Source organism: Dasypus novemcinctus, chromosome 4, assembly GCF_030445035.2.
Source record: "Dasypus novemcinctus isolate mDasNov1 chromosome 4, mDasNov1.1.hap2, whole genome shotgun sequence".
Taxonomy (NCBI): Eukaryota; Metazoa; Chordata; class Mammalia; order Cingulata; family Dasypodidae; genus Dasypus; species Dasypus novemcinctus.
This window is the reverse complement of record NC_080676.1, coordinates 21,608,041-21,632,844: the sequence shown is the minus strand read 5'-3', so window position 1 is coordinate 21,632,844 and position 24,804 is coordinate 21,608,041. Positions and strand designations below refer to the sequence as shown.

The following is a 24,804-nucleotide window of genomic DNA, read 5'->3' as shown; positions in this document are numbered from 1 at the left end:
GGGAGCTGCCATCTTAACTCCATGCCTGGTATGAGGGGAAGCAGGGCAGACTGAGAATCCCAGTGCTGGTGGGGACCAGCTTTTTTCCATCCAAATCAGAATGCATCTCTAACTTAAGCCCCAGTGCCACCTCCAGCAGTGAGGAAGCAGGGGGGACCTGCGCCAGCCTTTCTGGGAAATTATTGGCCACACCGTGGAGGCCAGGGATTATCCTACTTTGGCAGCAGAGACCGCCCCAGGAGCTATTCTGTGACTGGAATTGGAAGCTCCATTTCCCAAAAACAGGGGAGGAGCAGATGGTTGACCACCAATTTCAGCTACTGATTAGTAGACTCAGCTGGCTAAAGAATAACCCTAAAATGACTAAAGTTTGAACCTGTCCAAATTTGACAGTAGTTGCTATTTTGACTCCACCCTCAGCATGAGGGGAAGCTGGACTGACTGAAAATCATAGTGCAGTTTCTTTCACCCAGTTCAGCCTGCAGCCTCAGTCTAGGCTTCAGCCCTACCTCTGGCAAGGAGGAAGCTGGCAGGCCCTGCTCCAGCCTATCCAGGTAACTGCAGGTACATTTGGCTGGCACAGACTGAATAATCAGAAATCTACTGCAGCAACTGTAGTCATCTTGGACCCATACTGCATAGATTACTGCCCACACCTGCAGCTCCATCCCTGCCCCAGGCAGGGGAGAAAGGGGTGTGAAGCTTCATCAGTCTCTCTGGGCAACTACAGTCTAGACCTGCACAACTTGGATTATTCCACTCAGCTGTGACTCTGTCCTTACCCCTGGAAAAGAAGAAAGTTGGAAAAAGCTTCATCAGTCCCTGGGGTAAAGAGGGAAGCTTAAGCCTCCACAACTTATAACACCAACTACATCCTTGGCTCCTACTACACAGTCAGCAAAGGAGAAAGGGCAGGAAGCCCTGAACTAAAGACAATAGACACTCTAGTAAGCCAGATGCCAAGACTGCAACAAAAAATTACAATCCACACCAAGAAATATGAAGATATGGCCTTGTTAAAGGAACAAGATAAGACTCTAAATGACATAAAGGAGTTGAGACAACTAATCGTAGATGTTCAAACAAATCTCCTTAATAGATTCAATGAGATGGCTCAGGAGCTTAAGGGTATTAAGAAGACACTGGATGAGCACAAAGAAGAATTTGAAGGTATACATAGAAAAATAGCAGATCTTATAGGAATGAAAGGCATAAAAAATGAAATTAAAAATACATTGGAATCATATAACAGAATTAAGGATGCAGAAGAAAGGATTGGTGAGCTTGAAGAAATGGCCTCTGAAAGTGAGCATTCAAAAGAACAGATGAAGAAAAGAATGGAAAAAATTGAACAAGATCTCAGGGAACTAAATGACAGCAAGAGACATACAAACATACATGACTTGGGTGTCCCAGAAGGAGAAAAGAAGAGAAAAGAGGCAGAAGGAATAATTGAAAAACTAATGGTAGAAAATTTCTAACCTTATTGAAGGACATAGATACCCATGTACAAGAACCAAATGTGCTCTCATCTGAAAAACTTTGAATAGACCTTGTCCAAGACACATACTAATCAGAATGTCAAATGCCCAAAGACAGAGAATTCTGAGAACAACAAGAGAATAGCAATGCATAACATATAAGGGATACCCAAAAAGATTAATTGCCGATTTATCACCAGAAGTCGTGGAGGCAAGAAGACAGTGGTATGATATGTTTAAGATATTACAAGAGAAAAACTTCCAGCTGAGAATCTTATATCTAGCAAGATTGTCTCTCAAAAATGAGGGCGAGTTTAGAATAGTCATAGATAAACATATATGAAAGAATTTCTAACAAGAGACTGGATGTTCAGGAAATACTAAAGGGTGTGCTAGAGCCTGAAAAGAAAAGACAGGAAAGAGAGGCCAGGAACAGACTATAGAAATGAGGAATATATCAATAAAAGTAACTAAGAGTGTCAAAAGAGTGGTGAAAATAAAATATGATAGATAAAACCCAAATATTCAGGAATAAACTTAACCAAAGATGTAAAGCACTTGCTTTCCGAAAACTTCAAGTAAATGTTAAAAGTAAGTTTAAAAGGCCTAAATAATAGGATGAATATTCCATGCGCACAGATTGGAAGACTGAATATCATTAAGATGTCAATTCTACTCAAAATGATATACAGATTCAATACAATTCTGATAAAAACTCCACCAACATTTTAAAAATAAATTGAAGACATGATTATCAAATTTATTTGGAAGAGTAAGGAGTCCTAAATAGCCAGAAACATCTTAAAAAGGAAAAGTGAAGTTGGAGGACTCTCATCTCCAGACTTTACGTCATATTACTTAGCTACTGTGATAAAAACAGCATGGTACTGGCGTAAAGACAGATGCATAGACTAATGGAACCAAGTTGATGGTTCAGAAACAGACCCTCACATGTCTGGTCAAATATTTCTGACAAGCCTGTCAAACCCACCTAGCCAGGGCAGAACAGTCCATTCAACAAATGGTGCTGAAAGAACTGGATATTCATAGCCAGAAGAAGGAAAGAAGACCCCTATCTCATACCTTATGAAAAAATTAACTCAAAATGAATAAAAAACCTAAAAATAAAAGCAAGAACCATAAAGCTTCTAGAAGAAAATGTAGGAAAATATCTTCAAGAGCTGGTGGTAGGTAATGGATTCTTAAAGGAGGTAAGTGGAGGACTGAGAAGGACTAGTGATAGATATTTAATGTATGTAGAAGTTTTAATAAGCTTTACTGTAAAAGGGTGGAAATGAATAGAGTGGATGGTAACACATAGTGAGTAACAACTAGTTTATAATTGGGAATGTGGCTGAAAATCATAGTCTAGGGATGTAAATGCCAATTGACAGAATGCTGGAGAATAATCTAGGAACTGAATAGCACAGTAAACCCAGAGGAGGATGAGAATTGTGACTGATAGTACAGTTGCAAGAGTGTCCTTTGTTAACTAGAGCTAATGTACATCACTATTGCAGGGTAGTGGGAATACAGAAAAGCAGGTGGAAAATACAGCTGGAGTGACCTACGGAATGTGGTTAGCAGTAATAATGTAATATTCTTGCATTTATGCCAAAGAAGTACTGTGTTGATAATGGGGAGATATGGAAAATGTGTGCCTATGGACGTGATAAACATTGCATAATATTATCTTATAATTACACATTGCGTAATATTATCTTATAATCTGTAACAAATGTTCCATCACAGTGTGGTGTGTTGATATGGGGGTGTTGTTTGGGAATTCTGCACATGTGCATGATTGTTTTGCAAGTTTACAACTTATGTCATAAAAATATATTTTAAAAATAATATAGGGTTGGTTGGGGGAAAAATACACCAAATGTAAGATAAAGCCTATAATTAGGAGTAAGATTTTGACAATATTCTTTCATAATTTGTAACAAATGTCTCACAAAAATGCAAGGTGTTGGTGGAGGGTTGATGTATGGGTTCATGTATGATCTTATGTATGTTTGCTTTGTAAATTCACAACTTTTACTATACACTTATAGTTTATGTATGTTCATATATAAATGATAAAAAGATAATAATAATAGGGTGTGTTGGGGAAAATACTTCAGTTAGTAGTATTTTGACGATGCTCTTTAATCATTAGTTAAAAATGTTTAACAACAATGCAAGTTATTGGTGGTAGAGTGAGTATGAGAGTCCTGTATGATGTTATATATGTTTGTTTTATTAGTTCACAACAATTACTATACACTTACTGTTTTTGTATGTTTATATATGATTGATATACTTCAATAAATTTTTTTAAAAAGTAAAAAAAAAGTAAAATCTCCACTCTTACCACCTAGAATGGCAATCAGAGGAGCAATTCCTTTTGCTAATAAAAATGAATGTACATAATATTGTTATATCAACAGGCATTACATTTAGGGGAAGTATCATGTAACGGAGAATTCTCAGGAACATCATTTCTAAACTATCAATTCCTGATTTATTTCTTAGGTTAGAAGTACCAAAAACAATTTTACCCACAATCTTGCAGGTTAATTATAATTATGTTGCACTTTTAACTGATAACTAATAGGTGTCTAGTTTAAGCTAAACATCATAGAAATAATGTGAGTAATTGTTATCTGAAAATCATTAATTCCTTCTGTAATTAAATGATACCTCTGAATCTGCTAATATATTTTATGTGGGAGATCTGATTATTCTTATAGCAAAAGTTCTCATGCCAGTTTTATTATATTCCACTGATAAATACTGGAATCATCTGACTCTTTAGTTGTGGTGATTGGTATCATTGATTGATTTCATAAATACACACCCTAATAAAACCAAACAATATGGTGAATAGCCAAGTGGGTCATGTTTAAGGCAATGATTAAGAAAGATAATTTTATCCCTTTATTTAAAAAGAAAGGAAACCTGGCAGGAGGTAGGAATAGAAGTACTAGGCATGTAAATGATTTCTAAAATTGATATAGTTATATAACTATATATTATATTTGATGTTTAGTGTTTAAAATAAACATAATTAAATGTAAGATTTTTTAAAAATCTACCTATCATACCTGTTGAGTCACTGCTACAGCTAAATTCCCACCAGCACTGCTTCCAGAAATACCAATTCTTTCAGGATTTACTCCATATTTTTCAAGAACATCTTGGCCTAAAAACCACCTTAGTGCATTATAGACATCTTCAAACTGAACAGGGAAATGGGAATTTGGGGCTAGTCTGTAGCTGAAGTCAGAATAACAATGTTTTTAAAGCAATTATTTTTAATAGAAAAATATGTTTATATTTACACAGGTATGAGTGTGTATGCTCATGCATGCTCCAACCCTAAAGTCAAAGGTAAATTTTTCTTTAGTTCATCTGAAATTTTGAGTCTGTGAATCAAAAGGAAGACTTCTTCCTTATAAAGATACCTGATATGCCAGCTTTTACGAATGTCACTCTCACACAGGTAAAGGCTTGAATGCAAATTTTGGATTAAGTATGAGAAAAAAAACCACGACATAACTTTCCCTAGCTAAATTTTTCCTATAATGTTATTTTCTTTGTAGTCATTCTATCTTATTAGTAATCAATAAATGGCAAAGAAATTTTAGGAATTCTTTTATTCCAGTGTAGTCTAATAATCATGCTGGCAGCATATGATCATTACTATGTTTTTCATAACTTCTGCATTTTTCTACTCATTCTGGCTGGGTTTCTTTGATTGTTTGTTTGATTGATATCATTGATTGTTGATCTAGAATGTTCTTTGAGAATTGATTTTTGCCTGTATTTCCATGTGTAAATTGATGACAACTTGCTTTTAGTGAAAGATTATTAAACTGTGACAAACTGTGCTCACCACTTTAAATGTATTTTAGCACGTAATTCTCAAAGCAATATTATGATGTAAAAAATATTATATGATTCCTCATCTGTAAAGATGAGGAAACTGAGCTAGAGATAGTAACTTAGAGACACTCCATTAATCTTAGAAACACAATTTGAACCCAATTCTCTGCCTCTGAAGCCCTCATTCTTAATTACTCTGCTAATTAAGAGTTCCTAGAAATGCAGTTGAAATAATTATATCCATGAGGTGAAATTCCTATTTTTGATTCCTGCTTGACCTTATTATATACAATTCTTTTCTCTCTGACTCTGTTCCGTCATGTTCAACTTATTTTCTTAATTCTCACCCAGTCAATTTCATTTGGGACATTCTTGATATTAACAAACAATGGCCACAAAAGCTAAGAGCAGCTTATCTGACCTAAAACCAAACATACTGACAGTGTACTTACTTAGTTGATAGACAACAGCGTCGAGTCTATCAGCTGTCCATCTGGATAGTAGGTCATAATTAAACAAAGCTGAAATAAAAGAAAGAAAAATCTAAAAATTGATGAGAACTCACAAATGAATTGATGATATTTCCTTTTGCAGAAAGCCTACTACCTAACCTTGTTCCTCACAGAAATGTTTTGGAAGAAAATATTTCTAAGATTCATTGCAGCTATAGAACATGAATTCTTACAAAGACTCTTTTACCATTGCATGGTAAATACTATCTCGCTATCTCGTGATGCTTCCAGAATAATTGTGTTGAAAATATTTAAAATATCAAATATACATTATGTTTTTTTATGTTCCTTAAAATGGCATGTATTGACTATCTTGGATTCAATTTAAAGTGCCCCCTTCTACCTGATAGATGATAAGCAAATGAAAAGTCACTCTTATTTGTAGAACACCATTCTTAACCTATTTGTGTTTAGCAAAGAGGTTCAGAAAATGGACTTTGGAATCAAGCAGTTCTTGACTTGAGTTCTGGCTTTGCCACATACTAGTTAGGAAATTCTATCACTTCATTAATCTTTTTTATTTGTAAAATGGGGTATAATACATTTTCTTTCTAATTTAGGTTGGTTGTAAAGAGTGATAAGATATGGATATTTAGTACTTAGCACAGTAGCTGGTACATAGTAGATTTTTTTTAAACTACCAATTATTATTATTGCTTATTAATATTTCAAACCTCTAAGTAGTCATATCCAGTCCTAAGATATCTTCATATAAAATATTAGCTGAAGAGCAAGCTTTCCATATAACTGTTTTATGTCATTGGAAACAGAGTAGGTTCCCTATCTAATCAAGTAAAGTATTTATTATATAATTTCTCACTTTGCCTATTGCCACTCTTGCCTTTTGTCTACATTCTTTGCATAAAATAAAATTTTATTGAAGTATGTAATTCATACATGAATATACATAAACAATACATTTATAGTAAAATTTTTGAATTTACAAAACAAACATGCATATCATCATATAGGGTTCCCATATATCTCCCCACCACCAGCACCCTGCATTATTATGAAACATTTGTTACAAACTATGAAAGAGTATCATCAAAATATTACTACTATACTGACTATAGTCCATATCTTACAGTTGTATATTTTTCCCCAAACCCATGCAAATATTAACACCCTGAATTGGTAGTATATATTTATTATCATTCATGAGATAAAGGTCTCATATTTGTCCTGTTAAACACAGCCCATCATCCACCACTGGTTCCCTGTGTTTTACAGTCCAATTGCTTTGTACAATTTGTTCAAGGTGTACGTTCAGTGGATTTCATTTTTATCAGAGTTGTGCTGTCATCACCTCCATCAATTTTAGAACATTTTCATTTTCCAAAAGGAAAAATCCCATATCCCCATTTCACCTTTCCATTGTCCTTTAGTATTGAAAAAAATATCTTTTCATCATTGCTGCAAAATATTGCAATATTACTGTTTATTGTCCATAAGTTACGTTAGTTGAAATTTCCCCATGTATCACTATATTCTTAGCACTTTGTAAAAGAAGAGCATTCTTATATTAACCACAATCTTCATTTACACCTTTAAAATTAACCTTATTAATAATTCTACATACATTAAGCATTATCTCCCATTCTCAAACCACCTTCCATTTCCTAGTAACCTGTAATCTAGAGATTACCGCCTTGATTTTACTCATCACATTTAGTTCATATTAGTGAGACCATACAATAGTTGTCTTTTTGTGTCTGGCTTACTTCACTCAACATAATATCCTCTAGGTTCCTCCATGTTGTCATATGCATCCTGATTTCATTTTTTCTTACAGCTGAATAATATTCCACTGTTTATATCTACCCCATTTTGTCTACCCATTCATTGGTTGATGAACACTTGTGCTGTCCATATTTTAGCAATTGTAAATAATGCTGCTTTGAACATCAGTATGCCAATGTCAGTTCACATCCTTGCTTACAGTTCTTCTGAATAGATCCCTAGTAACGGGATTATTAGATCATGCAGCAGTTCTATATACAGTTTTTTGAGGTATTGCCAAATTGTCTTCAACAGAGGCTGCACCATTCTACATTCCCATCAACAGGGAAGTGTTCCTATATCTCCACATCCTTTCCAGCACTTGAAATTTTCTGTATTTTTAATAGTGACCATTCCATAAGGTGTGTAATAGTATGTCTTTGTGGTTTTGATTTGCATTCCCTTAGTAGCTCTTAAGGTTGAGCATTTTTCTATGTACTTTTTGGCCATTTGTATTTCCTCTTTGTAGAAATGTCTATTCAAGTTTTTTGCCCAATTATAATCAGGTTGCTTCTCTTTCTATCTTTGAGTTGTATGATCTCTTTATGTAGCATTGATCTCAAACCGTTAACAGATATCCGATTTACAAATATTTTTGCCCATTGAGTAGGCTACCTTTTTTTTACTTCCTTGACAAAGTCTTTTGGAGAACAAAAGTGTTTAATTTTGTGGAGGTTCCATTTATCTATTTTTTGCTTTTTTGTTGCTCGTGCTTTGGGTGTAAGGTTTAAGAAACTACTGCCCACCACAAGATCTTAAACATATTTTCTTACATTTTCTTCTTGAATTTTATGGTTATAGCTTTTATATTTAGGTCCTTGATCCATTCTGAGCTAATTTTTCTATAAGGTGTAAGATAGGGGCCTTCCTTCCTTCCTTCCTTCCTTCCTTCCTTCCTTCCTTCCTTCATGAATAGCCAGTTCTCCCAGCACCATTTGTTGAATAGACTGTTCTAAAGCAGCTGGTAGGGGATAACAGTCTTGTCAAAAATCACTTGACCATGGATGTGAGGGTATATTTCTGAGTTCTTGATTCAGTTCCATTGGTCAATCTGCCTATCTTTATGTGAGTACCATGCTGTTTTTACAACTATAGCTAAGTAACATGAGTAATATCAGGAAGTGAGAGTACTCCAACTTTGTTCTTTTTTTTAAAGGTATTTTTGGCTATTCAGGGCCTCTTATCCTTCCAAATAAATTTGATAATTGGTTTTTCCATTTCTGCAAAAATGGCTGCTGGCATTTATATTGGGATTGCATTGAATCTGTAAATCAGTTTGTGTAGAATTGACATCTTAAAAATATTTAGTCTTCCAGTCCATGAACATGGAATATCCTTCCATTTATTTAAGTCTTCTTTTTTCCTTTAAGCGATGTTTTGTAGTTTCCTGAATAAGGTTATCATATGTCTTTGGTTAACTTTATTCCTAAATATTTTATTCTTTTAGTTGCTATTATAAATGGAATTTTTTCTGATTTCCTACTCAGATTGCTTATTGGTAGTGCACAGAAATGCTACTGATTTTTGTGTATTTATCTTGTATCCCACCACTTTTCTGAACACGTCTATTAGTTCTGGTGCTTTTTATGGATTTTTCAGGACCTTTCTTGAAATAGGATCATATGATCAGCAAATAATGAAAGTTTTACTTCTACCTTTTATTTCTTTATCTAGCCTAACTGTTTTAGTTAGAACTTGTAGCACAATATTGAACAACAGTGGTGATAATGGGCATCCTTTTCTTGTTCCTGATCTCAGCAGGAAAATTTTCGGACTTTCATCCGAAATGAGAACAATGGTAGCTGTGGGTTTTTCATATATGCACTTTACCATATGGAGAAAGTGTCCTTCTATTCCTATATTTTGGAGAGTTTTTATCAAGAAAGGATTCTGTATATTGTCATATCCTTTTTCTACATCTATCAAGAGGATCATGTGATTTTTCTCCTTGAATTTATTAATGTGGTTTATTATAATAATTGATTTTCTTGTGTTGAAAACACTTGCATATTTGGGATAAAACCCATTTGATCATGGTGTATAGTTCTTTTAATGTGCTTTTGGATTCAGTATGCAAGTATTTTGTTGAGGATTTTTCATCTATACTCATTAGAGATATTGGTCTGTAATTTTCTTTTTGTGTTTGTGGTATCTTTTTCTACTTTTGGTATTAGGGTGTTGTTGGCTTCATAGAATGAGTTTGCTAGCATTCTTTCTTGCTCAAATTTTTGGAAGAGCTTGAGTAAGTTTGGTATTTGATTGTCTTTGAATGATTGGTAGAATTCACCTGTGAAGTCGTCTGGTCCTGGACTTTTCATCTTTGAGAGATTTTTTTTATCATTGTTTTAATCTCTTCACTTGTGATTAGTTTGTTGAGCTCTTCAATTTCTTCTAGGGTCACTGTAAGTTGCTCATATATTTCTAGGAATTTGTCTATCTCATTTACATTGTTTAGTTTATTGATGTACAGTTGTTCACAGTAATCTCTTATGATCTCTCCTTTTTCTTCAGGGTCATGGTAATGTCATTCCCCTGCCCCCCATTACTGATTTTATTTATTTACATCTTCTCTCTTTTTTTCTTTGTCAGTCTAGATAAGGGTTTGTCAATTTTGTTGATCTTCTTAAAGAACCAACTTTTGGTTTTGTTGATTTTCTCTATTGTTTTGTTTTCATTTGTTCCCAATATTATTTATTCCTGTTCTAGTCTTTATTATTTCTTCCCTTCAGCTTGGCTTGGGATTGGTTTGTTTTCTTTTTCTAGTTCCTGCAGGTGTGCAGTTAGGTCTGCAATTTTAGCTCTTTCTTCTCTTTTGATGTATGCATTGAGGGTTATAAATTTCCCTCTCAGCACTATGTTTGTGGTGTCCCATTTATTTTATTATTATTTTTTAAGATTTTTATTTGTTTTTTAATTTATTTCTCTCCCCTTCCCTGCCCCCGCCCCCATTTGTCTGTTCTCTGTGTCCATTCACTGTGTTCTTCTGTGTCTCCTTATATTCTTGTCAGCAGCACCAGGAATATGTGACTCTTTTTTGTTGAGTCTCATCTTGCTGCATCAACTCTGTGTGTGTGTGGCACCACCCATGGGCAGGCTGCACGTTTTTCCTGCTGGGTGGCTCTCCTTACAGGGTGAACTCCTTGTCCATGGGACTCCCCTATGTGGGGGACACCCCTGCATGACATGGCACTCCTTGCACACATCAGCACTGCATGTGGGCAAGCTTATCACATGGGACAGGAGGACCTGGGTTTGAATCTTGGACCTCCCATGTGGTAGGTGGACACTCTATTTGTTGAGCCAAATCTGCTTCTCCCATTTGCTTTAATATGTTGTAGTTTTGTTTTCATTCATCTTAAGATATCTAATTATTTCCCTTGAAATTTCTTCTTTGACCCACTGATTATTTAGTAGTGTGTTATTTAATCTCCCTATATTGATTTCTCTTTTTCCATCTATTATTTATTTCCAGCTTCATTCCATTATGATCAGAGAAAGTGCTTTTAAATTTATTGAGACCTGTCTTTTGACCTAACATATGGTCTATCCTGGAGAAGGATCTTTGAGTACTTGAAATATATATGTATATTCTGCTGTTTTAAGGAGTAGTGATCTATAAATGTCTGTTAGGTCTAGTTCATTTATCACATTATTCAAGCTCTCTGTTTCTTTATTTATCCTCTGTCCAGATGTTCTGTCCAATACTGAGAATGGTGTACTGAAGTCTCCAACTATTATTGTAGAGACATCTAATTTCTCCCTTCAGTTTTGCCAGTGTATGCCTCATGCATCTTGGCATACCCAGATTAAGTGCATAGATATTTATTATAGTTATTTCTTGGGGAATTGCACCACTTATTAATATACAATGACCTTCTTCATCAAACAGTTTTGCATATAAAATCTATATTTTTACAATATTAGTATTGTCACTCCAGATCTTTTTTGGTTACTATTTGTGTGGAATATTTTTCCCAGTATTTCACTTTCAGCTTGTTTGTGTCCTTGTGTCTGTGTTGCATCTCCCATAGACAGCAAATAGATGGCTTATTTTTTTTAATCCATTCTATCAGTCTGTGTATTTTCATGGAAAAGTTCAAGACATTAACATTGAATGTTATTACTGTAAAGGCATTACTTACTTCATCCATTTTATCCTTTGGCTTTCAGTTGTCATATCTTATTACAACCTGTCTTTTTACCCTTCCTAATAATCTTCATTTCTACAGTCTCCTCCAAGTCTCTTACTCTTGTTTTTTTCCTTTCAGGATGTAGCACACCATTAATATCTCTTGTAATTCTGGTCTTTTGATAACATACTCCTGCAGTTTTTATTTGTCTGAGAAGATTTTGAATTCACCCTCATTTTTGAAGGACAGTTTTTCCAGATATAGAATTCTTGGCTGGCAATTTTTCTCTTTTATTACCTTAAATACATCAAACCACTGTCTTCTTGCCTTGATAATTTCTAAGGAGAGGTCAGCATGTAATCTTACTGAGGTTCCTTATATGTGATGCTTTTCTTTTCTCTTGATGCTTTTAAAATCCACTCTTTACCTCTGGTGTTTGACATTCTGAATAGTAGGTGTCCCAGAGTATGTCTATCTGGATTTGTTTTAGAGTGCAGTGTCTTTCTTATCTATTGATAGTTATCTTTCGTAAGGCTTGGGAAGATTTCAAGCATTATTTCCTCAAATATTCTTTCTTTCCTTTTTCCATTCACTTCTCCTTCTGGACACCAATAAAGTGTGTATTTGTGCTTTTCATCTTGTCAATTCCCTGAGAACTTATTCCATTTTTTCCTTTCTTTTCTTTCGGTTCTGTTTTTTCATGTTCAGATGTTCTATCCTTGGTATCACTAATTCTGTCTTCAATTCATTTGTGCTCATAAGTGCCTCTAAGTTATTTTTAATCTCATCCATTGTGTCTTTCATTCCCATAAGCTCTGTCACTTTTCTATGCAGGCTTTCAAATTGTTCTTTATGCTCATCCATGTGTCTTCTTAATATCCTTTATCTCTTTTGTAATATTTTCCTTCAATTCTTTGACTTTTAAAGGAGATTTGGTTATCATTGATTATTTGTCTCAAATCCTGTTTCTCTCCAGGACATTTGGTTTGTTCCTTTGACTGGGCCATGTCTTTCTGTTTCCTAGTATGACTGTAATTTTTTGCTGATGTTTAGGTATCTGAATAGGTTGATGAATTTACTCTATCAGTCAATTTATCTCTCTTGCCTATGTTTTTTTTTTTTATGACTCTTCTTTAATTCTTGGTTTTAATTATTCTGAGTCTTTAAAATTGCTCAGCGTAAGTTATCAAAATTGTGCTGGGACTCATTAATGGATCACAGATTTTCTTCTAGAATTTGGGTTAAAAGAGACCTAAAAATAGTTTTCTCTTACAGTTTACCAGCTAGACCAGCAGTTTGGCAATCATAGGCCAACCTTTACATGGAGGTGTTTCTTCCAATCTCAGCTTACCTGTGTTTTCAGTCTGGCCAGATCCAAGATTCAAAGCAGGTTCTGCTGGTCAAATTCACTGAAGAGAAACTACTCTCCTTCCTCCAGTGTACCCTGCTTTTTCCCAGGGAGGATGATATCTGTTCCCCTCTCAGTTAACTAGAGTGGGCAATACATTTTATCCAGGTTTCCCACCTTGAAGGTGGGGAATTGGTGCCCTTCCCAGCTGCTGCAGGGGTTTAGTAACTCACAGTTGTCATTTTGGGTTATCTCTATGTCCCTAGGTATCCTGGGGGTTGTGCAGCACTGTTCTGGTCTACTGATCACAAATCAGTTCCTTTGGACAGATTTTGGCCCTTTCTCCATTGTTTTTGTGAGAGATCTGAGCCCTGCCTGTCTACTACAATCCCATCTTTCTGGAACTCTGTATACATTAGGTTTTAAGAGAAAAAATTTCATATAAAAAGCCCTGCTTATATTTCAGATTAGAATGCAAATTTTCATGTTTTTCTTTAATATTAACATAGAAAGCATCAGGCAAATATAATTTTGTTTTGGGACTTTTTAAAATTTGTTGTGGAAAAGTTTGTGAAGCTGTGCTTTGGAGAGTTTAGATTCATAGAAAACTAAATGAGAAAAGGCATAATCAGATTGTGTGTTAGAAGCATCATTTCAGTGTCAGCTGATGACCTTCCTGCCTGAATTTGTTGAAATGATTTACTGTACTGCCCACAATTACTGCTCCAATTTACACTTCCAACCTACATCAATATCCATCAATAATTCCTTTCCTCCTCCTGTGTTTTACCAATCTTTCACCAATGTGCTAAAAACAATTCCTTTCCATTTCTTTATGCCAGGAAATTCTCCATCCCCCCATGACCCACATTTCTCCAGTATACCTCTATTTACTGTCATCTTTACCTTCATTGTATAAGCATAGACTTTCCATATATAAAATAAAATACCCTTATTCTCTGTTTATTTTCCATCTAGCTCCTTTTTTCTCATTTCCTTCATAACTAAGCTGATTGAAATACTGGAGTCACTCTCTCCATTTTCCTCATTTCTCATCCACTATTTGAATAGCAGCTCATTTCACTTGGGTTTTAATGGTAACATTTCGCCAAGTCTACAATTTACAAGATTAGTAATTAATTTCTAAGTTCACAAAACACTTTCTGTTTTTACTCTTGATTTCCTTCAACTGTTGGTATTGAACTATACCCTTTCAGAAAGAGATTTAAGATAATTCCTTTAAACTGACATAGCTCCAAAGAAATCACTTTCAGACAGATGAAGTATTCATTATTTCTGATAATGTTAAACATATATACCTTGATATCCTAAAGTCAACATGTTAATAAAATGTATGTTATGTGATAAACTATATTTTTCATCAAGGGGTGCATACCAGCACTCCCCAAACACCAACCACCATGAATATAAAATAAGCTCCTTCTTAATATTTCTGACTTTCTCTTTGGCACATATACATGAACAGGAATGTTGCTGAAAGTTGTCTCCACTACAGTGACATTTCATCAGGTGTCAGTGGGACTTCCTGAAGGCTCACAAAGAAACTAAGTAGGTTAACTAAATGATTCCCAATAGTTCTGCAAACAGAGCCTAAAATGAAAGAGAAGGAGAATACCAGATTATAAATGTTGTTTATGGTCAGAGAAGTATGCAGAATACTTCTACCCCCAATATGTCTACATAATACTTCCCCCAATAGTTCTGTACCATATTCTCACAGGTGAGCCCAAATGATGTAATAAGAAATACTGGAGGTTCAGAGGCATTACTGAAATAGTTACCTCAAGTAAAAAAGGATATTTAAAGAATTATCTCATGCTAGGTACTTTGAATACAAAGATAAACAAAACAAGTTCTCTATTCTAAAGAAACTCAGAATTAAATGGGAGAGATGGACATATAAGTAGTTACAGAAGAGCATAACTACATGTCTGTAGTGGCCAAGGAGAAGATAAACTAGTGGTCTGGACATAAGGAATAGGAGGGAATTTTCAAACGGTAATTTTGATATGAGTATAGAAAGGGGAATAGACTTCATTCAAACAAAGGAGGAAATTTAATTTGAGGCCATAAGTACAGCCACTGGAAGGCTCTTACTGCAATCAGAGAAACTCAGACAGTTTGGTAAAGCCAGCCGGCACAGAGATTCATGAAAGAAAAAGAGTATTAAGAGGGGGTGTGAGCTAGATCATGAAGGGCCTATAATGATGAGAATCCAAGTATTAAAAATATTTGTTTTCCAAGCTTGAATTGGAAACATGTAGATTATGATCATACGTTATCAATTAATTATCTGGGCATCTTCATTTCCATTATGTCGAGATTAAATAAGTACAAAACGAATAAACAAAATTGTCTATTAGCAATATGGAATCACCACCATCCTGTACCTAAAAGGGAAGTCAGGGAAATCCATTTCCCAAAACTTGTTGCCAATGTGATTACAGATGAAATTCTGCCACAGAGACACTCTTAGAAGACTGAGGGGGCAAAAATGAAGGCAAAGCAATCATTTTTGCTGGGTCACCATGGGCATTCATACGAACACTGACAACATGTGGCTTTACCTTCTTCTGGTTACCCTCCTGATATTTACCACTACGGTGATGCAGGCAGCTGGAATTGTGGATGGTCCCTTTACTCACCCATCCTAAGGATAGTGTATGTCATAGTGCCTGTTCTTAATCTATTCCCATTGTTACTTACAGTAACATCTATGTTTTGACAAGGCTATGACTAAGAATCATGTCTAGAAGGAGTTCTCAGACAGGAGGTCATTGAAGACATATGTTGGAATTAGATCTCTGATCTTAGTATAGATTTAAAGACAGTAGTGACTTCATGGCTAGCATAAAAGAGACCTCGTTAAGGCACAGAATGCGGTAGCTAAACAGTCATTTAATTAACACCTGTGGGAGTGCATATTGACAGTGGGGGGACCATGTATCTGTTGCAATAAAATATAGTGAAAATGATAAGTTCAGGTACTGATTTGACTCAAGAGTTTACAGAAAGAAAAATTAGATTGTCAGACCTTTAGTTTTTACACTCTAATCATAGTCAGAAAGGCACATGCCTTCTAAATCTTCCCTGAAAGACATCTTGTTATCTCTTACCTCTCTGTCTGAAAATGTAACCAACATTTAATATTGTAATAGTGGAATTACAATGCAAGGTGAATTCACAGTGCTGTCAGATGTCTTAAATGAAAGTTAAAGCTTGGTCTAACCTTCATATCTAAGTGATATCCTTAGGATTGGATTAGAAACCTCTGTGTTGATTCTAATGTACCTGAACACCCTGATCTCCCCAATCCCACCAAGTCTCCCATGCCAAAAGCAGCAGCAAGTAGTCTCAACAGTTGATACTCAACAGTTGATAAAGGTGAGATGCTGGAATTTCCAAGGTATTATTGTAAAGGAAGAAGTTCAAAGGCTTAGGGAAATAGTATTGGAGCTAAAGTACTATTGTAACCCTTGACCCATCCTTTCACTGTGTATCTCAGGAAAGTCCAGAGGATGCTCTCTTTGCCAAGCTATTGAGAAATATATTGGTGAAAGGAATCCCAGCATCTTAGTAAAATTCCTGTAGTGGCAGTAATCTGCTATTCAGGCGTGACAGTGGAAGATTCTGTCATTGAAAGTGACCTTCTGATTTCAATGGGGAGGATGAAATCCCACAATAGTAGAGGGCAAGTAGCAGTGACTAACTATCATTTACAAGGTGGATGTGGTGATTGAAATGAGCAGCAGTGGTGAAACATTTTAATCTCAGAGGTGTCTGACAATAATAAGTGACCCTAATGTCATGAAGATGGAAATGGTTGGGCAATTGACTAAAGTCTGATGTAATCTATATTTTCATGACTTCTCACTCCATTCTTAGAGTTAAGTTACTTCATGGTATGAAAGGGAGGAGGGTTGCGTTGAGGGAGGTCTATGCAAGACTGCCACAAATACACGGTATAAATTTGCCTTCTAGCATTCTCAAAGGAACCAAGACCTTTGATCTGGGTGAATTTACAGGGGGGAAGGGGAAATATGTGGACTTTGAGTGTGCATATGAGGGAGAGTTGACGATGGGGCTTACTAGACTATAGTTCTGGAGTAATAAATATTAATTCCTATAGAACCCAAAGCTACTGTGGTCTACCAGAGAGAGTGAGGGCTCAAAGATTTCAGGTGAAAAATGGTGTCTTCTTTCCAGTGAGTCTGAAAATCTGTATTGTTTCTCTCCACACATAATTGAAGCAAACATATTTGGAAATTGACAGTCTTATATTGGCTCCTTTTTCCATCCACTGAGAGATATTATGGAGGTAAGGGCCAAGCAGAAATATCTGAAACTGCTCCGCCCTACTAAAATAGTAAAACAAAACCCATGGTGCATCTGAAGGAATAGTAAAGATTCCCACCACAATCAAATACTTGATGGATGGGCGGATGGGTAATATTGCCCAAAAAATTGGGGGGAAGGAGGGGCAACATACGAACACAGGAGATTGTCAGGTGTTGATTGAGAGTAAAATGCTGAGAAAACCGTATCAAAATATAATTAGGAGGGTTACCTGTTTAGGATGCTTGGAGGGGATGGTCTGATGCGGGATGGACTCCTGGGGAATATCTGAATGCTCATTTTGCCAGGGTGGGTTGTACCATTGGGTAGAGACCCAAGTACTGAGAGTGGGGGTGGACCCACATCCTGGGGAGGACTAATGCCATCAAATAGAGGGAACTGTATCTCTCGAGAGAAAGGGTGTCTCCCAGGGCATTAGGGCAGTTGAGCAAGTCAGGCCCTGAACACTGTTGCAAGTATCTCTGGACGTGGCTCCTCAGGAAATGGAGATTGGCTATCGCTGTAGGCCCCAAGGGGAGGGGAAAATGGATGTTGAATGGATGGAACCAGAGTAAATGTGGGGGCAAGAGAGGAGTTTTGCGAGAGTACACAAGGATGGATATGAAACATGTAATATTACACCAAGAACATATAGGGGATGACAGACTAATAATGTAAACCATAATGTAAAACATAGGATACTAAAAAATTTAGTAAATTGTATAGCCTAAGGTATGGACCACAATGTAAGCACAGATGTAACCTTGTTTGAAAGCTATTGTCTCAATATCTGTACATCAGTTTCAGTAAATATGATATGAATAAGTTAAAAGATTATCACTGTGGAAGGGAAAAGGTTTTATGGTGGATGTGTAGGAGTACTGTATATTGTATATATGAATTACTGTGATCTAAGGCTCTTGTGAAGAGAAGCTCAATAATTAGGAAAAAAGAAAAGAAAAAGATAGGATGTAGAATTTTTCCAAATCAATATGTATTCTATATCTTACCTTTAAACTCCTCGCTATATTCCATTTTACTAGTAAGGGAACCTGACATTATATTGGGCTTCACTTTTCAGGAAGTTTTGGATCACAGAGTGGTTCAACAATGGCAGCGGAGGAATACTGGTATGGGATGTTATTGACAGGTGATATATGGTTGACAGGAAGTTATACAGGGCATGTGTCCAGGGTGCATGGAAATGTTTAGATATACTCATAGTGGAAACAATTAAAAACAACACCTGGGGGGGGTACTGGGTTACTGGCCAGGGTGGGGGGGCTCTGTTGTGGTCCCTAGGGGAGCAGCGGCAGTCCCCCAGGTGCAATGGTAAGGACCAGGAAGGAATGAGGGTCCAACAGTGAGCCCCTGATACTAATGACTATGCTTGTGAGCCTATACACCTGAAATAAGAACAAGGCCTAGAGCAGCACTGTCAGGAGTTCCCTCCTGCCAGCCTCCATGTTACTCAAATGTGGCCAGTCTCGAAGCCAAACTCAGCATGTAAATGCAATGCCTTCCCCCCAGCATGGGACATGACACCCGGGATGAGCCTCCCTGGCACCGAGGGATCACTACCAAGTACCAGCTGATGACGTAACTAGAAAATGACCTTAAATTAAAGGTTCAATGCCAACCAGCAGAATATCCCTGTCTACATATAATAACAGGAGTTAAAAATGCTGTTTGACCTAAAGTAAGGGGGAAATGGAAAAGACAAATGAGTTCGTATGCATATGAGTCTCTAAAAAAGAGACTGAAGATTGTCAGAAGGATTGCCCTTTTGCACAACTGAGCAGAGTCTCAGAGACAGATAAAGTAGATACAACCCCAGATATTGGTCCTTTTGAGGGCTAAAGAGACCCACAGTTCTATGGTCATGGCAGATGGGGTTCACTGCCATGCCAGTTGGCCCTTCTTTGGAGCTGGTGTTTCTGCGTGATGGAGCTGTACTCAGATGGGATCTCTTTTCACAAGCCTTTCATGCTACTTTACTGGAATTGTAGTTGGTGCTGGGGCTTAAGATATATCTAGAGGATTTGAATCTCTGGACTGACAATATGATAGCCAGGCCCTAAGCCTCAACAGACTTCAGCTCCTACACTCTGATTTATTGGACTTACTCCACTCAGCTAACATGGAGTTGAAGAATGTCAACCACCACACTATGGAGCCTAGAGTGCCTACAACTGAAAGCAGGAGGATTGCATCCAATATCCCTGTGGAATCTAAACCCCCTCTTGACATAGATGTGGAATGGACACAACCAAGCCCAGGTCCACAGGAAGGAGGAATACAGTAAGGATCAGAGTGGACTTAATGATATTCTATTCATGAACTATTGTGGTTAATAATTGAGAAAATGTGGCATTGATGTGGAAAAAGTGGCCATGGTGGCTGCTGGGTGCAGGGAATAGGAGGAAGAGAAGAGATGTGGAGGCATTCTCAGGACTTGGATTGTCCTGGGTGGTGCCCCAGGGACAATTGCCAGATGTTGTATGTCCTCCCATGGCCCACTGGATGGAATGTGGGAAAGTGTGGGCTATGGTGTGGAACACGGGACATGGGGTGCAGTGATGCCCGGAGATGTACTCACCAGACGCAATGGATGTGACATGATGATGGGGGAGAGTGTTACTGTGGGGGGAGTGGTGGGGTGGGGGTGGTGGGGGCGAATGGGGACCTCATATTTTTTAATGTAATATCTTTTTTAAAAATGAATAAATTGAGTAGAATTTGGAAAAAAAAAAATTGAAAAATTCAGAGGTGGTGATGTTATGTTCTTAAAGGGTATGTCTACCATATGGCCCACACAGAGGACAGGTGAATGTTTGGGAAAGACCTGTGAATTATCTTAAACTTAATCAGGTACTCCAGACTCACCAAAACAGGGATGCTATTTTTCTCATAATCTGTCTTCTGAATTTAGAGGCTTTCTTAAATGCAGCTTAGATACTAGTAATCTTCTGTAAGTCTCCACATAGTTACTCTTAAATGCTGTTTACCCATTCTCCACTATCTAGAGACACCACATTCTAACGTCTAACTTTGACCTTCTGCTTTGACAGCTCGCACTATCTCTCTCCACATTCTTAAGGTCCGTCTCCACTTTCTTGGTAGTATTTCCTTCCATCAGTCACTTGCCCCACACGATGTATGTGTCTAGTTTTTGATAAAATCCTTATAGCCCAAGTTCTTTGTACTCTGAGCCCCAATTTATTGTCTGTTATAAAAGTCCTCCTTCCCAATATTCTTCCTGCTGCTCTTCTGATTCTCTGACTTTGAAACCTTGTTTTATTCCTTTTCTAGATGAGGAGGAAAAAATGGACTCCATTGTTGGGCTGCACCAAAATGGACAGTACTTACCTGTCTTTGCCCATATCTATCCCAGAACATTTTCCTCAAAAAGGGAAGAGCTTTCAGGGTCCTGCAGGGATAATACATCCAAGTCCCTAAATTGATGCTATCTATTGATAATCTTTCCTAGAGAAATATATATCAGAAATGACTGGAGAAAGAACTTGGGAATCAACATTCAACTTTTACATACCAAATGGCCGCCAAAATGAGGTGCCACTATTTGGGTACATAAAATCTATGAAAGCTTAACTACCAATCTGGTTAGAAACATTTTGTAAATCTGTGTGTGCTCTCCTCAGTGTGTTTCATCAGCATATTTTCCCTTCTGTCAACCTTTATTCCAGGATAAAGAGCTTTGCTTTTGTTAATAAGCTGGTGGGGTCAGTGGAAGGTGTAATCACTTGCCAAGCCACACAGTCCATCAGGGTGCAATCGAGAATAGTTGTGTCTCCATGTATTTACTTTATTGCAATGGCTTATCAAAGCCAGCAGCTGGGGCTTTAGAGGTGGTTAGTGTTGATGTGATACCACACCAGGTGGTTTCTTTTCTTTTAACTCAACTGCTATTAGACACAGTCATGATAATTTCTCATGTGCAGCTCAGAAGCCATATGAATTCCTTTACAAACCTCAAAGCACTTAAAACTGCCTGGTTCTGCAGGTCTACATCCCAGTCTGACTGTGACCTAAGCCCCAAGTGACAGCTTTTCTCCAGCTACAGGCAAGTTTTGTGTTTTCAGACTGTGTACAGGCTATTGACACTACATAGTGGCCCACTGAGGAAGTCGCCAGAAGTGACACCATAGAAAGAAACAAAGAATAGTCAAGTAAATTGGAAATACCAAGTGGTTTGCTTGTAAAATATTCTTGCTTGATATCTACACACTCACTCCACAGAATGAGGTGGTGGAAAAAGCAAACAGCAATTGAGGTTCTAGGATTCTTATTACTCTCTTGACTTACAGTAGTAAAGTACAAGTTTGAAAGTGGGAGAAAAACTGGCACCAGGAAAGAACAAATTGTCATTAAAATAACCATACTTTCACATTTCCGCTATTATAAAATGTATCATATTGCTGTATTTTTGGCTCAGTTTGGAAGTTTTCCTTTTTTTTTTTTTTTTACAGACTTCTAACTGAATTCACATTTTCTCTTACATAAGTTTCATTGTCAGCAACTTGCCTGGTTTTGCAAGGGGAGAAGAAAGATACAATGGAGTTACTTTTAACCTGAGTCTTTAATGGCTGAGCAGAGGCCTCTCTTTGAGCACTGGGGACAACAATTCCTCTGGACTCCAGGTGGGAAGAAATTCAAACGGAGTCTGGTAGCAACGAAGTCTCTGCAGGGACTCCCTTTCAGAAAACCTCAACAGAGTCCCTGAAAGTGCAAGTTTTTTTCTGGAGAGATGGGGTATTCAACGCATTTGAATGTGATATGACTTAAACATATGCTGAATTTTCACTGTGTGTAAAGCACAGTGTTGGAAAGCATGATTGATGCAAGGTGCCTATGACAGAGTTTCCACCTTCATGTACTTCCTGTTCATGGGTATTCACATGAATAAGCTCTAATACAAGGCAGAATGAGGAAAGACCTTGCATAAGGTGCTCTGAGAGGATGTGCAGGGGGCTGCAACCCACAAACTGACAAACATGGAGAAAGTTTCTTCTGAATGCTATGTGAGCTGAGTCTGCCAGAGCTGAAAAACTGTATTTCTGAAAGTTTGAAGTTTAATGGGAAAGGCAAGAGTAGTTTGATCAAAGACCTAAAAAAGGAAGTTCGCTTGTGTTTACAAAAAGCATTTTAGCCAGAAGCTAACTTTCTTAACTTATTTGGTTGAAATCAACCTGGAAGTCCTGTTGAGGTTACATTGAGAACACAGATGCCCATTCTTTATAAGAGTGGTAACAATATGGCTTGATATGTTCTAAATAGCAACAATGAAATAAAGAATTAAAGGGATTATCTTTAAAAAATAGAAAATGAAAAAAAATTGTGGGCATTTTGAAACAGAATCTAGGAGTTAAAATAGATAATAATCTATTCAAAAATTTTAATTCATATATTTAAATGTCATTCCTAGTTATAATTCTGAATTATTTAGCCTAATATTGTCCCAGACTAATTTGGACCAAAATCAATAATACTATGATATGGACATATATTCAGGAGTTGTTATTATATTTTCCTGAAATTATGTAGCTGGTGATAGACAAAAGAGTTGGCCAAGAATATCAAGCAATCAGCTAAATAATTATATATTAATAGTATATCTAGACATATAGATAAATGCATATACATACACTAACAACTTCATAATATATACGTTCACTTATATATAATGTACTATTATATTTATATTGATTTATATATCTTATTTAAATCCATATCTAATCCATATCCAAGTCTGTATTCATAAGCACCCATATCCATGTCTATATCTATGTCTCTGTCTTTATAAAACTCAGATATTTTTCTATGAATTTCATTTAGACAGGATTTTCAATATTTGGTTTTTTTAATATTGTCAAAGTTCAACCAGGAAAAATTTTCATATGATTATATCAGACAGTAATATCAGAAACAGCCAATGATTACACTGGCCTTTTTATGGAAATGGATCTAAATAGTAACTATATTTATTGAGTCTTTAATCTTTGCCAGGTACTGTGCTTTCCATCCATACACATATTTAATTCATGCTAGAACCTGGTAAGTAGTAACATATTTCCAGCATTTCAGATGAGTATATTGAGGTGGGAAAGGTTAAGAGTTGTGTGGGACTCCAGTCCGGATCTCAATCTGGAGACAGTGGCCACTACTGACTAGCCGTTTTGCTGTCCCTTAACTATCATCATTATGAAAGGCGAAGAGGAGAGCTGATGTGGGGCACAGTATTCAGTGGTCTCTCAGAATTAGCAGAAGTTTTATGGGTGGGAGAATCTGAGAAACCCTGTCCCTAACGTCACCTTAGGCACAGCCAAGGTCCAGTAGATTGCAGTGTTATTATCCATGCCCATTCATGCACATGCACCTCCTGGTAGATGCTTAAGCGGAGAACAAATATCCCTGCTTACCAGTGCCCAGGAATGGTCCCCAAAGGACTAGGAGTTAGATTCACAAAAATCACATACCTTTAAGAAATAACTGCCCCAAAGTTACAATTGCAGCCAATAGCAGTTTATTCCATTCATTGACTTCCATTTATTATCATCACTAAATTATTAAAAGTTTGAATGACCACTACATATCTTATGCTCACATTGATTGGGAAAGCACCAGATGACAACAAATTTAAGCAAGAAGTTGTTGGAATTTTTTTTTTCTTTTTTCAAGGGGGTAAGAAGTAGGGGAAAACTGGCTATTTCATCAATGGGTGATGGACCTTATACAGGTCTTAAAAGATGCCATATTGGGAAGCAGATGTGGTTCAACTGATAGAGCATCTGCCTACCATAGAGGAGGTCCAGGGTTCAAATCCAGGGCCACCTGGACTGTGTGATGAGCTGGCCCACACACAGTGCTGCTGCCCACAAGGAGAGCCACCCTGCGCAAAAAAATGCAGCCCACCCAGGAGTGGCACCGCACACAAGGAGAGCTGACACAGCAAGATGACACAACAAAAAGAGACACAGATTCTCAGTGCCGCCGAGAATGCAATAAGGATCACCTGACGGTGATCAGGGCCACAGTGTGTGACTGCCACGACCATGTGGAGACCTGCCCTGAACACTGGAAGGGGGGTTTTATCTTTCCCATCCTGGGAGCTATCCTGGCTCTGCTTTTCCTCCTACTGGTGCTCCTCTTGTTGAGAAAGAAGTGCAAGGTCAAGGAACCCCTCCTCCTGCAAGAAGATGGATGACTCATGTGACATCTTCTACTATGATGAAGAGGGGGTAGGAAAGAGGACCAGGACTAAGATATCATTTAACTCCACCGGGGTCTGGAGTCCTGGCCTGATG

General features: G+C 37.1%; 1 pseudogene; it reads right to left on the bottom strand.

The window, feature by feature from the left end:
- The window catches only part of LOC101424927 (arylacetamide deacetylase-like), a 41,290-nt pseudogene that overhangs the window by 4,595 nt on the left and 11,891 nt on the right, over window positions 1-24,804 (bottom strand).